General features: G+C 41.3%; 1 protein-coding gene across 2 annotated transcripts in view; it reads right to left on the bottom strand.

Annotated features, from left to right (window-relative positions):
• The window catches only part of LOC122932503 (programmed cell death 1 ligand 1-like), a 63406-nt gene extending 50465 nt beyond the window's left edge, over nt 1–12941 (bottom strand). Inside the window, exon 1 of one of the 2 annotated variants that reach the window (XM_044286967.1) lies at nt 12880–12941. The gene's annotated coding sequence lies outside the window, so the exon portion shown is untranslated. Of the gene's footprint in view, nt 1–12130; nt 12154–12879 lie in introns of those variants that run through there. The other variant, XM_044286976.1, reaches the window with a different exon arrangement.
• Nucleotides 12942–14163: the final 1222 nt, after the last annotated feature.

The following is a 14163-nucleotide window of genomic DNA, read 5'->3' as shown; positions in this document are numbered from 1 at the left end:
CAACTTGCGCCCAGCCAGCCTCGCCACAACTGCCGTTTGAAGCGCCGCCCAGCTCATCAATATTCACTGAGCTGGGCGGCTACTCTAAAGCGCTGTACTAGTGTCCCCAGCCATCTTCAGCGCATGCGCCCGGCACCCTCACTGGCCGGGATCGCATTGCGCGTCTGCTTTATGCGCATGCGCCCGACACCCTCACTGGCCTGGATCGCATCGCGCGTCTGCTTTATGCGCATGCGCCGGGCACAGCAGCGCCCCGCATGCGCATAAAGCAGACGCTCGATGCGATCCCGGCCAGTGAGGGTGCCGGGCGCATGCGCTGAAGATGGCCGGGGACACTAGTACAGTGCTTCAGAGTAGCCGCCCAGCTCAGTGAATATTGATGAGCTGGGCGGCGCTTCAAACGGCAGTTGTGGCGAGGCTGGCTGGGCGCAAGTTGATATGAAGCACCGCCCCTTGGGCAGATTGAACACCAGGAAAGCAGGTTATAAAACTTCAGATTACTGTATTTATGAGGCGGACAGCGGGGATACTTAGATGATTCTAATACTCTTTATAAGACCTATACTGTCATATATACCCCTAAATATGCTTTTTGGGCCTGTCAGTGTCCCTTTAAGGATTGGCGAATAATCCAATGCAGACAGACCAGTCAGCAGATCGGAGCTGTAAAAGTTCTAAGTATAGAGACATGCGCAGGAACTGAGCAGGATCGCGCGAGGATTGACGTCAGAGCGGGGCGACATTAACAGCCTATCAAAGATCATGATAGAAGCAATATGAATGCGCTCAGTAAGGAGCATAACTATTGCTTGAAAAATATCGCGTCATACCAGTGGGAGGTTTCAAATACACCCGGCAACGCCACTCTCCTCATAGACTGCCCGATCCCCTGAGGACGCCATATCTATGGTGAAACATGTCGGGGGGCAGCGTTTAAGATTTTAGATCGCAGTGGACCTATTATGAGGGTGATAGCTACTGAATAGCAAGGTTATATAGTAGCTAGTGACTGCGTCGCCAATAGAAAGCAGCACAGCGAGGGATGGTGCTGTAATGAGAACGTACTGAATAAATCCAAGTGATAGGACAGGTAGAAGGCAGTCACCGCAGCACTAGCACTATCACCAACATAATAACTCAGTGCCAATAGACACCAACACTGAACGGCCTACTGACAATGTTGCAAACAACTGTTGCAATATAGTGGACATTAATATCCATTCCAGCACATAAGAGGCAAACAGCCAGCTGGAAAAAGTCACAGTTGCCATTGCCAAACGGCCGTCAGTAGACTAATATATATCGAGTGTAATATCACCCAGGCCCACTGGTGAGAGTTTTAAACCTATAATTTGAGTAGGTCATTGTTAGTTTTCACAATTTATTAAATTTAACAAATAAAAGTTAATTTTTACTACAAAATAAGATTACAAAATAAATAAGTGCGCGGCAAGAGTAGGCAACCTGTAGTCTAATGACTAAATGTAAAATACAATAATAAATGCCTCTACGTGTCCTGGGTATACAATAATGAAATATTGAGTAAAACGCCCGACGCTCAAACAAGTTCTTGAGCTTTTTTGGGGCGTTTTGTCGCGCGTTCCCGTACATAGATATTCGGGAACACGCGACAATGTGTGTTCGCTTGTCTCTGTATGCGCGATTGTAAACGCCTGTACAATCGCGCATACAGAGCGCTCCTTTCAGAACGCTCAGGTCTGAACCCAGGGTTACTGCCAGAAAGAAGTTATCTGTAGTGGATTCCTGAAACCAGGCTGCTGATTCAGGGATTCATTCTAATATTTGCAGTTGAGGGCGATGTCACCTCATAGTATTTGCCTTCCTCTGCGTTAAAACTTAAGGGTTGTAGGTTTAACCCATTCAGTACCAAGCCACATTTCAACTTAAATCCCAGGCCGATTTTTGCTAATCTGACATGTCACTCTAAGTGGTAATAATTTTGGAACGCTTTTACTTATCCAAGCCATTCTGAGATTGTTTTCTTGTGACACATTAAACTTCATGCACCCTACAGTAGAAACTCCCAAAAAGTTACCACATTTTAAAAAATACAGGATAAGGAGCCAGTTTTATTGGTATTATTTTGGGGATTTTTGATCGCTCAATAGTACGCCTTTTCTGAAGCAAGGAAAATGGCTGTTATGGCATGGTTTTTATAGTTTGTTTTTTTTTACCGCATTTACCGGGCGGGATAGAAGCATGTGCTGTTTTTATAGAACAGGTCGTTATGGACACGACAATATCAAATATGTCTATTTTGTTTTTTTTAGTTTTACACAATAAAACATTTTTGTGTCTCCATCTTACGAAAGCCATATTTTTTATTTTTTGGTCGAATGTCTTGTGTAGAGGCTTGTTTTCTGTGGAAAGAGTTTACATTTTTATTGGTACCATTTTTTGGTGCATATTTTTTGATTGTTCAATATTATACTTTTTGGGGCAAGGTGACCAAAAAATGGCTTTTTTGGCATAGTTTTTATTTTATTTTTTTACAGTATTCACTTGAGGGGGCATACCATGTGATATTTTTGTAGAGCAAGTTGTTGCAGATGCTGCAATAGCTAATATGTCTATTTATTATTTTTGTTAAGTTTTAGACAGTAAACGCATTGTTGAAAAGAAAAAAAAAATTATGTTGACATTTTCTGAAAGCCATATTTTTTTATTTTTCAGGGGATTGTCTTATGTAGGGGTCCATTTTTTGCAGGATGAGGTGGCGGTTCGATTGGTATCATTTTGGGGTATATCCGACTTTTTGATCTCTTGGTATTACACTCTTTATAAGGCAAAGTGACCATAAAAATGGCTGTTTTGGCACCGTATTTATTTTAAAAATGTTTTTTTACGGAATTCACCTGACAGCGTGGATCATGTTATATGTTTATAGAGATGGTCGTTGCGGATGCAACAATACCTAATATGTCTGTTGTAAACTTTATTTTTACTTTTTATTTGTGTCCCGCTGTGGGTCTTCAACTTTTGGGGGTCTGATCCCCTCTACAATGTCTTACAATATTGCCCTAATGGTCAGAGATTCCTTTATATTTGTCATTTGATGGTCATTTAGAAATGTCATAAACATTTCATGTGCATGTTACACCGTGTATTCTTATGGACTGGAAGGAGGAGCCCTTACAGTATTCAGATTTAACTGGAAAATTTGCATGGCTAATGGTTATTTGAAAACATTGTTCCTTAAATAAATGCAGTAATAATTCAGAATTCTTGGTTTGAATTTACTCAGAATCATTTTATCTAGTTATCCATTTTATTGAAAGGTCATAAAAGATTTGTTGTGTCAAATATAACAAGAGGCAGATAAACGGGGGCCCAATAGCAGAATAAGATGTGGCCCCCACCAGCTAATGTAAACAAATGTAAATATCAGTAGCAATAATTAGCAATAATATAGCAATAATATAAGTAGCAATAATTAAAGGTATGTATAAAAGCACCATATGTCAGAAAACCCACATTATAGCATAAAACAACCATATTGTTATTTACCAAGGTACAATGTTCTTGCACAGCATAGCCCGCCTCCCCTTGCCCTCACTGCCGACCCACTGGGACCCACAGCAAGTGCTAAGGCTATAGTTATGCCCATGTTCAGTGATTAGCTTTTTACAGTTTATAGATTACAGATGAATAGTATCTGTCTCTGTGCATATTCTTGTAACAAGCTACAATGGCTGATTAATCAGGGAATTTCCATGCACTTCCTCCATAAATATTTAATTGCTAAAGAGTTATTATCCTCCACCCAATTTAACCCATTGCAAGCAACACTGATAATACACCTTTTACACAAGATCATCCTTCAAGCAATTATCAGGAAAGAACTGAATGTTCCTAATAATTGCCTGATCATCAGCAGAGGTTAAGTTGTATTTACATGCAGCAATCATCTCCTCTGTATGGGGGCTAGCAATTGCTACTATGATTGTTTGACTCTATACACATTTTCTGGGCAAGGTTTTCCAGTTTACACAGGATGATCTGCTGCCCAGAAATTTGGTGGTGGCCAAAAGATGTGACCGCCCAATACGGTTTCTCTTTACTGAATTTGATTATAGGTGCAGCAGCACAAGGCACAGTTCAAAGGTAGATTTGCAGTGCAGCATAGAAGCAACAATGATGGTAGTACTCCCTTGCTATCTCTCTCTCTCTTTCTCACTAAAAAAATTTACAGTCTTTCCGCAGAACCAAAGGCATGCAATAAGGTTCTTATTTATTGGGTTATCCGAGCCTGGAAATGCCCCCCATATGCCCGGGCCTCTCACACTGATTCTACTTACCTGGCTTCCCACTCCCTGCACCGCTCCTGGTCCCTGCACTGCCACCGCTGCTTCTCCAGTGCACTGATGAAAATATCCAGTGTCGGTGGGGGCAGGCAGCCAATGTCAGGCAGTGACACAGACGAGCCTCTACAGCGTCACCCGCGATGCTAGGGAGGTTCATCCCCAGGCTCGGACTGGCCCACAGTGATACAAGGGAATCCCCCGGTGGGCCCCTAGTCTCCCACCCCCTGCACAAGTGGCACATAACAAAGTAGACTTACTGCACTACATAGATATATTCAATGTACAGCACCTCAACCATCCTATGTTCATATAAAAAAAACCTTGTTAAAAAATGTATTATATTTTGGCTTGTGGGTGAAATTTTAGGGTGAACCTAAAATGCACTCTAACCTTTACAGGTGAACTTCTCTAAATTTTTGAATGCACATGCACAACTGTTCAACGTTTCAGTACCTTTTGCACAACTTGCTGTTCTCTAAGAAGGAGCTTAACGGAAAAATTCACAGGTGTTTGATCCATGAATCACCCAATAAATGTCCTGGTTCAGTTAGAATTGGTATTTAAACAGTCTTCCTCACCATGTTGTTCACATTTTGACCTCATGAGACCAAGATGACAGCTCACAATTGATCAACAGTACCTCGACATTGCGAGGCTTCAAGCAGGATGTTCTCAGACGGAAGGGGCCACTGAGCTTACAGTGTCACAGAGTGTCATCAGCAGGTTGCAAGATAAATACAGAGAGACTGGAAGAGTCACAGAAAGGCATAGAAGTGGACTGTCATGGTCCCTCAGGTGACTGATATCAGGAGATCAGGGAGACTGGCTGAGCATGGAGGAATCTGCCTCGTTGATTTCTCTTTATTCAGTGTTGATAGGGTTAATGACCACTTCCCTTTTCTCAGCTGTTGCTCAGTGGTCATCACTTCTACCCTTGATAGTCTGACCCCGCCTTTCAGACTATGCGGTAGATAGCTTCATTCGGGTTTGGCTGAGCTGGTTTGAGGTCGTCTCTGGTGTTCCTGTTCATCCATCTCTACAGAAGTTAAGTGTCGCGTTTGTTTGTTATATTCCCTGTTGTTGTATCTGGGCCTGAGACAGAGACTTCCATTTGTCCATCTGGGAAGGAATGGGTTGTCTCTGGTCCTTACCTTATTCCAGGACATTATAGGGAAATAAGGGCCTAGGTTTCCTGCATATGAATATTCCTACCTTCAAGGTTTATTCATAATGATAGATAGTCAGAGCCCGGATTAGGGTTGTCTAAGAGGTGACCTGTTTCTTCCCTAGTTTCCAGGCCCAGTTACTGTTCCCCTTCCCTCCTGTATTTAGTGTGGAGTTTCCCCCCCACACTGATCGTGACATGGACGTCCTTTGGCCACATCCCACACTGATGACTTGTGGACAATGCCCTGCGGAACCAGATGATGAATGCCACACAACTCCAAGCACTTTTAAGGGAAGTGAGAGGCACCCAAGTGTCACATCAGACCATTTAAAAACATTTACATCAGCATGGTTTACGTGCTAGATGACCTGCAATGGTACCTGACCACACCACATGGCATAGGCATCATCCTCTTGCATGGGCCAGGGAGCATCTACACTGGACAAGGGACCAGTGGGCCTCAGTGCTGTGCACTCATGAAAGTCGATTTACATTGAGCAGAAATGATGGCCGCCAACGATATTGGAGACATTAAGGAGAGTGCTATGCATAAGCCACTGTTGTCACCAGATGAGCCTTTAGTGGCGTTGGAGTTACAGTGCGGGCAGGTGTGTCTTGTCAGTACAGAACTGCCCTACACTTTGTGAATGGTACAGTGACAAGCCCATACTACTGGTATCATAACATAATTAATTCAGTTGTTGTGCCTCTGCATGAACAACACAGGCATAATGATATCTACATGGACGACAATTGCAATGTCCTGCCCCCTACAGGGCCAATCATGTCCCAGGTTTTTGGGAATGCCGAGTGGTTTGGCCTCAATAGTTTTCTGTGTGTGCCACTGTGCTCCTACCTAAAGACCGTCACTCCCCAGGGTTAGGCTCCGAAGAACGGGGAGAGTAATGATGGGGGTGGAGAAATAGTCGAGTCCAGACTTTTATAAAGTTCAACAGCTTTACTTGAATCAACTTGCATCTGTACAAGAAGTGGTGTTTCTCTTGGTTCCAGCAGGTTCTGGCATAAACTGGCAGGCAAACTTAAATATTCTGCTTTATCTCTCTGCGGTGTTAAACTCGGCTTTAGTCTGATCGCTGCACTTTAGGGCTGTTCTAGTACCTTTGGAGTGGGGTGCCTTTGGCTGTTGACCTCCTTGCAACAGTCTGTCGGTTAATCTGTAAGGAGTCAGGGTGATTTTCCTCTCCTTTCAACTATAGACTAGACTCCAGACTGACTAACACTAGACTGAAAAATTCCTGCAGCCCCTTCCTTGGTAGGAAACCGGACTAGCCCACTTCTCCCAAAGGGAAGAGAATAGTAAGTTCCATTGTATTTAAAGATATCTCTCTGCCATATACAATGCCATCTGCTGGTGAACCAGGGATATAACATGTAATACAACTAATAACAGTTACATAGCAGAAGAATTGATGCACAGTGTAAGAGGACCTGGAATAAATACACAGATGACATTGTGGTTAGCCCATTAGAGACAGTAGCAGGGTGTAGCAATGGTAATACTACTCTGGGGAATTAAACAATGCGCTGGCTCATCAAGGTCACATCATTAGTGAACAGATGCTAGAGACTGGGGTACCTCAAATGGAGTGGCCTGCACTTTCCCCAGATCTGAATCCTATTGAAACCCTGTGGGATCAAGTGAGTCGCTGAGTAGAGGCTCCTAACTCTGTACCCCCAATGACCTGAGGGCTGTTCTTCAAGAAGAGTGGGATGCCATGCCTCAGTAGACAATAAGTTGACTTGTGAACATCGTTGACAAGCTGTAATTGATGCACAAGACCGCATTGTCACGTAATGATGTGGGAGGGAACACCACACTGACAACAGGAGGGAAGAGAAAAAGGAACTAGGCCTCAAAGCTAGGGAAAGGAAAACCACCACCTAAAGAAACCCTAATCCTAGCCCTGACTCCTATCCGTATGAACGGACCTTGAGGGTAGGAATGTTAATACACTGTAACCTGAGACCCTGGAAACCCTGACTTGCCCTGGAGTGTCTGGGCTTGAGATGGCCTGTTCCTTCCAATATGAAGGAACAAGCGCCTCCCTGAGGCCTAATAACCAAAGACAGAGGGGAAAAAATTAATATATAAAAGGGAAGTAACACTTAACTTCTGAAATAAATGGACGAGCAGGAACTCAGAAGAGGACCACACACCAGCACTTCCAATACCAAACTGAAGCTATCAATCGCTTAGCATGATGTGTGAAGCCAGACTAAATAGTGGAGTTGGAATGACCACTAAGCTACACCTGAGACAAGAGGTGTGTTCATTGCCAGCAACTACACTGAACCCAGTGAAATCAAAAAGGCTGTCAGATCACATCACGTGCAGCCCGTCTCTTAGATCTTCTGACACCTGTCATGTTAGAGACCGTGACACATCTGGCAAGATATTGAGACATTTTTTGTGGGGGTATACCCACCATTGTTGTTGGCTTTTGTTTAAAAAAATTATTTGAGATTTGGAAATCACCATTACATGCTTCTACTTAAATGCCACACATTCATGATATAATATTACTGTAGCGTGAACTTTTTATGTTTTCCATATATTTCACCTGAAAGCCAAATATCTCTAACTTTTTGTGAGTAGTGTAAATTCCCTGAGAAGAAGGGCTTGGAGGCATGCAGAGAAAGTACAATCTGTGTCTTCTCTGCACATCTGTCCTATACAGAACCTGCTAACAGTTGTGCCTCCACAGCAGAAAAATAATACATAAATAAAATTAATTAATTATTACAGTAGAATATAAACAAAATAAATACAAATAAAAGGAGAAAAAAAATTTAAGAAAAAGTTAAATACATAAATTCAATGAGCACCTCGCCCTTCCAAAAACTGCAGGATTCTCTGAACCCACACAGGCAATTTTAGATATTCTGTGTGACTCAAACAGGTTCTACATGGGTGTCAGATGGCCGACATTCATATGTTCCTGTCAGGCAGAATATATTATTGAAAATAGAAGTTTGTTCAGCACTCAGATACAATCCATCATACTTTATTTAATCTTGAAACATATAGAAAAATGCTAAACCAATTTTGCTTTTGCGTTTCTGGTGGACAACCATTCTTGTCATAGCAGAATATATTTTATACCAAACCTATAATAACCACCAGTTTTTACATGTTCTACCCCAACATATCTGCTTTTGCCCCTTTACTGAAATAATTCTGTACTTAGATGATTATCAACCACGTATAGAAACTTTGTCTAAAGCTATGAGAGGGCAATACATGTAAATCTAAAAATGTTTGGCGTATTACTCATGAGCACTTGGAATATTATTTTGACCACTATATAATGACATGTGACTGCTGTATATAATAAACCTTCCTTTCTAATGAATGTAGGGAGAAATGTTTTTTTTTTTGTTCTTAAAAAAAAAAAAAAAAAAAAAAAAGAAATTGGGGAATGTAATATAACCTACAAACTGCGAACCAGTGTGAATTTTTCTATGTTGGATTATGAGTAATTTGTGTACAAAAAATTCTATCCTGGCTAGATTGTAAGAATTCACCAATATTGTGACAGTATGTCTCCCGATAGCTTTGTAAATTAAAAATCAGGTTTACTCAAATTTTCTTTTTTCCAACAGTATCTGTGAAATATTCCACAATACTAAATGTCTCTGTATTTAACGTAGAATACTTCACTTGTGCTGTGTAACCAAAATATGTCTCAATTTCAAATATCTAAACATTAGAGAATCCATAATCATTTTTAAAGAGGACCTATCACCACAAAATGCAATGCAATCTTTATGCACCATTTTATAGAGCAGGAGGAGCTGAGCAGATTGATATATAGTTTTGTGGTAAAAGATTAAGTAAAACGTGTAATTTATACATCTTTTTTGCAGCTCTATGAAAAATTATCGGTACAGGGAGGAGGTGTTATCAGTGATTGATAGCATTGTGTGTATAAGTGTGTATAGAGCGATATCTGTCAGTCACTGATAACACCTCCAACTTGTACCAATAGCTCTTCACAGGGCTGCAGATGTAAATGGAAAAATTACAGGTTTTACTAAATCTTTTCCCACAAAACTAGATAAATAAATCTGCTCAGCTCCTCCTGCTCTAAAGGATGGGGATTTCAGATTGCACTGCATTTTGTGGTGACAGGTCTTCTTTAAATCCTCAAATAATTTTAAATGTCCTACACCCATTTCTAAAAATCGCAGAAAAGGGTTTCTTCTTATAGTTTAAGGAATGAGAACACTAACCCCTCTTGAATGGTATATGTGAAGAGAAAAGAAGTACCATTCCAAGAGCACTGCACAGTGTATAGTTTATCCTTTACCAAATATGTCCCCTGAAAACAGATAAGTAATGGTAGGTAAAGCCTTATTCACATGACCGCGTCCATGTTGTAGTCTGCAAACCCCAGATCTGCCAAATACGGACACCTTCTGTGTGCAATTTTTCACCCTCCAATCACTAGACTATTCTTGTCTGCAATATGGACAAGAATATTCGATGTCCTCTAACTTTTGGAACAGGGATAAGGACAGCACATGGATGACCTCCATGAGCTGTTGTTTTTTTTTGCTGACCCATAGAAATTTATGGAACTGTGTGCAATCTTCAAAAAAATGAGGATGCAAAATACGGTTGTGTGCATGATCCCTAGGTCTGAAGATACCTAAAGATGGGATGTCACTTTGTAGGATCTCCCACACCTCTAACATTCCAAGTACAAAAACTATCCTTGTTCGTCATAGTGACCGTAAACAGTAAGATATGCGAACAAAATACATTGGCATACATATCTCTAAATAAAGAAAATAATATAGACAAGACCCATTGTGAAGCCAAACATTCCCAAAACGCAAGAAATAGAACAGGTTCAAATTAGCAAGTACCCCTCTTATGGTAGAATGGTTGGGGTACAAGTCCACCTTGTTCGATAGCATAGTGTGTAGAAAGTACTGCTATTCCCATTAAATCAGTGGTCATCCATACAAAACATAAGCAAAAGGTATTTCTTCCGGAGCAGTTGTAAGTAAGGGTCCACTCCTTGGTTCAAAAAGGGGGGTGTAAAAGGGGAAAGGAAAGTTTAGAGGAAAAAGGGGGAAGGGATAATCAATCAGATCCTGCAGCACTTCAATATTAAATGTTGAAGAAATTAGACTGTCGTGAGTCTCCTGATGCAGATTATCTACATATGTTTTGGACTTGTCTAGAACTAAAAAAATATTGGGCAATTCATAACTATATTAGTTATGTTGATTTTCGAGTGATCTTTGCAAGGTTGGGTGCCATGAATATTAAAGGAATAGGAAATGAAGTACTTGCGCCATACTTCGGACATGTGCAGTGAAGCTCAGTGTGCTAGCCTGGGGTTCATTGACACATGGCACATTCACGGGAAGCTAGGCTAGCACACCTAGTTTGACTACGCATGAAGGAGAGGCTATTGCACTTGTGGTTGATTTCTGATTGGCTCGAGATGATGCACCTTGTCCTTACGGACGTCAATCTAGTCCGATTGGGCAGGTTTTAGGCATGGCCAGCTTGACTATGCTCCATAGCACAGAATAAAAGCAGTATTCATCACCTGCAAAAATACTGACTGAACAAAATACTTCATTTTTTGTGCCAACAAAATCTTAAAACATATTAATAACAGCAAACAGCCACACACACACCTTTTTTCGATGTTAAAGATAGGAGAGTCCCATCATAGCCCATTTCCTTTTCCATGTGAGTTTGGAGGTCAAAGCATTCCAGATTTTAAAAACTTTTAATGGAATCCACATTGGACTGTTCATTGGACTGTTTGTAACAATGCAGATCACCATTTTCACATAAGCAAACCCTGGATTCCATGGGTATCGGAAGCCCTTTGTTAACATTAACAAATTCTAACATAAGGCTACTTTCACACTAGCATTTTCAATTCCGCTATTGAGATCCGTCATAGGATCTCAATAGCGGATGAAAACGCTTCAATTTTTGTCCCCATTCATTGTCAATGGGGACAGAATGGAACAAAACGGAATGCACCAAAATGCATTCCGTTCCGTTTGGTTGCGCTCCCATTGTGGACAGAATAACTCTGCAAGCAGCGCCTTTCTGTCCGCGATGTGGTGCGGAGCAAGACGGATCCGTCCTGGCATACAATATAGTGTAAGTCAATGGGGAGGGATCCGTTTTCTCTGACACAATAGAAAACAGATCCGTCCCCTATGGACTTTCAGTGGTGTTCATGACTGATCCGTCATGGCTATAGAAGACATAATACAACCGGATCCGTTCATGATGGATGCATGCGGTTGTATTATTGTAACAGAAGCGTTTTTGCAGATCCATGACGGATCCAGCAAAAACGCTGGTGTTAAAGTAGCCTTAGCTGAATAAAGGGACTCAAACTGTGATGAATGTAATGCTCTAGAAACCACCTCTGGCAACAGAGCTACACTCAAACAGCTGATCCTGGGGGTGCACAGGATTGGACCCCCGATGATCAGATAGTAATGGCCTATCCTGAGGATAGAACATCACTTAGTGCAGGGCTGGAGCAAACCCTTGTCAAGTTATACAGATTCCCCCCCCCCCCCCCCCCCCACAAAACTATATATCAGTATATACTGTATATCAATTTACCTCCAGAACAGGCACCATGTTCAACATGACAGGTCCCCTTTAAGATTTGAATTTTTATCTTTTTCTTCTCAAGGTTAAAGTTCACAAATCCTACTGGTAGTGGGAATTTAAGTCACTTTGTAGCTGTCAGATACCTTGAAGTCATCATCAAATATCTTCTCTACATTTGGCTACATAATAGAATACATCTCTGCTTGTACCTAATATTGTTTTATCCCTCAGGGACTGTAAAAATGTTAGTAATAAAAGATATATAGATATATACTGTGCTCTTACCGGGAATAATTATCTATCTATATATCTCATATCTACCTATGTATCTATCTATTTATCATCTATCAGTTATCTCTATCTCATATCTATCTATCTCATGTCTATCTATCTATCTATCTTTTAGCTCTATCTATCTATCTATCTATCTATCAATCTATATATCTCATGTCTATCAATTATCTATCTATGTATCATCTATCAGTTATCTCTATCTATCTATCTATCTATCTATCTATCTATCTATCTATCTATCTATCTCATGTCTATCTATTATCTATCTCTAGACTTACATATAGAGACAGTTTTATAGATATAGACTGACATTCCTTCTTTTCTTTTAGCTACTGTATTTACATTCCTGCCTGATTTCTATATACAAGTCATAAAGGGCTGTTGGGCACAGCTTTATGGGTCTGGGCAGTCTGAAATTGTTAGAAAATGCCTCGTCATATAGCTTAAAAATCCTTCTGACTTACCTGGCAATGTCCACAGCTGATTGCCCTGAGGCTTCTGTATAACGTTTGTGCTTTCACTTTCCTTTACAGAGCTTCACAGACGAAAAAAAAAAAAAAAAAAAAAAAAAGGTTTATTGTGACCGTATTGCATTGCTCTCCAACAGGGGAATACCAGTTAATATGATCCACAGATAAGTCATAGATATACATGAGAAGATAAGAATGTTGAATTGACCACTGACATTCCTTAATGAAAATCGTTAATTTCTAACGATAATTTGTTTTCCCTTAGTCCTAACAGCAGCACAGATGGGGTTAACTGCCCCTGTGGACTGGTAGGACCGGCGGAATTTTAATGAGCCCAAGAACCAATAAACGATCTTCAGCTCCCTGAAAGGGAGGAGATCACCCCCCAGCCCACCGTGTTTTTAACAAGCATAATGTATTTAGGGTGGGATATTTGTGTGCTGCTGTTAGGACTAAGGGAAAACAAATTATCGTTAGAAATTAACGATTCCCTTACGTCCTCAACAGCAGCACAGATGGGGAGATAGCAAGAAGAATCCCCTAGGGAGGGTCCTCATGCCTGGCAGAACTAAGAACAGTCTGCCCAAAAGCCGAAAACTCTGCCATCCTAGCATCTATCCTATAATGGGAGATGAAGGTTGACTCAGAGCTCCAGGAGGCCGCCTTACAAATCAACTCTAAGGGGAGGAGTCTTCTCTCCGCAACCGAGGTGGAGACCGCCCTAGTAGAATGGGCCCTCACAAACTCGGGAGGATCTAAGGATTGGGAGACGAAAGCTTCCATAATGGCCTCCTTGATCCAGCGACTAATGGTGGCTTTAGACGCTTTACGGCCTTTAGACTTACCGGCAAACAGGATAAGAAGATTCTCATCTATCCTGAACTTACTAGATCTATCCACATAGATCTGGAGGCATCTTGAAATATCCAGCGGGTCTCTAGCTGGAGTATCAGAGGAGGAGGCTGTAAACAAAACTGGTAAAGATATTACCTGATTGATGTTCTGGAAAGTAGGCACCTTAGGCCTGAAGTAAGGTAAAAACTTCAGGAGTACTCTATCCTGTAGAAAAATAATGTACGGGTGATTTGCGGAGAAGGCATGCAATTCAGAAACTCTTTTGGCTGAAGCTATAGCCAGAAGAAAGACCATCTTTAAAGTCAAAAATTTAAAATTTACCTCCTCCAAGGGCTCGAAGGGGGGAGATGCTAGCCCCCTGAGCACTACTGAAAGATCCCACTGGGGGATAGGTTTCAGTATAGTAGGCTTTAGTCTTCCAGC

Source organism: Bufo gargarizans, chromosome 1, assembly GCF_014858855.1.
Source record: "Bufo gargarizans isolate SCDJY-AF-19 chromosome 1, ASM1485885v1, whole genome shotgun sequence".
In the NCBI taxonomy this organism is placed as follows: domain Eukaryota; kingdom Metazoa; phylum Chordata; class Amphibia; order Anura; family Bufonidae; genus Bufo; species Bufo gargarizans.
The sequence above is the reverse complement of the archived record's forward strand: the minus strand, read 5'-3'. Positions and strand labels throughout refer to the sequence as shown.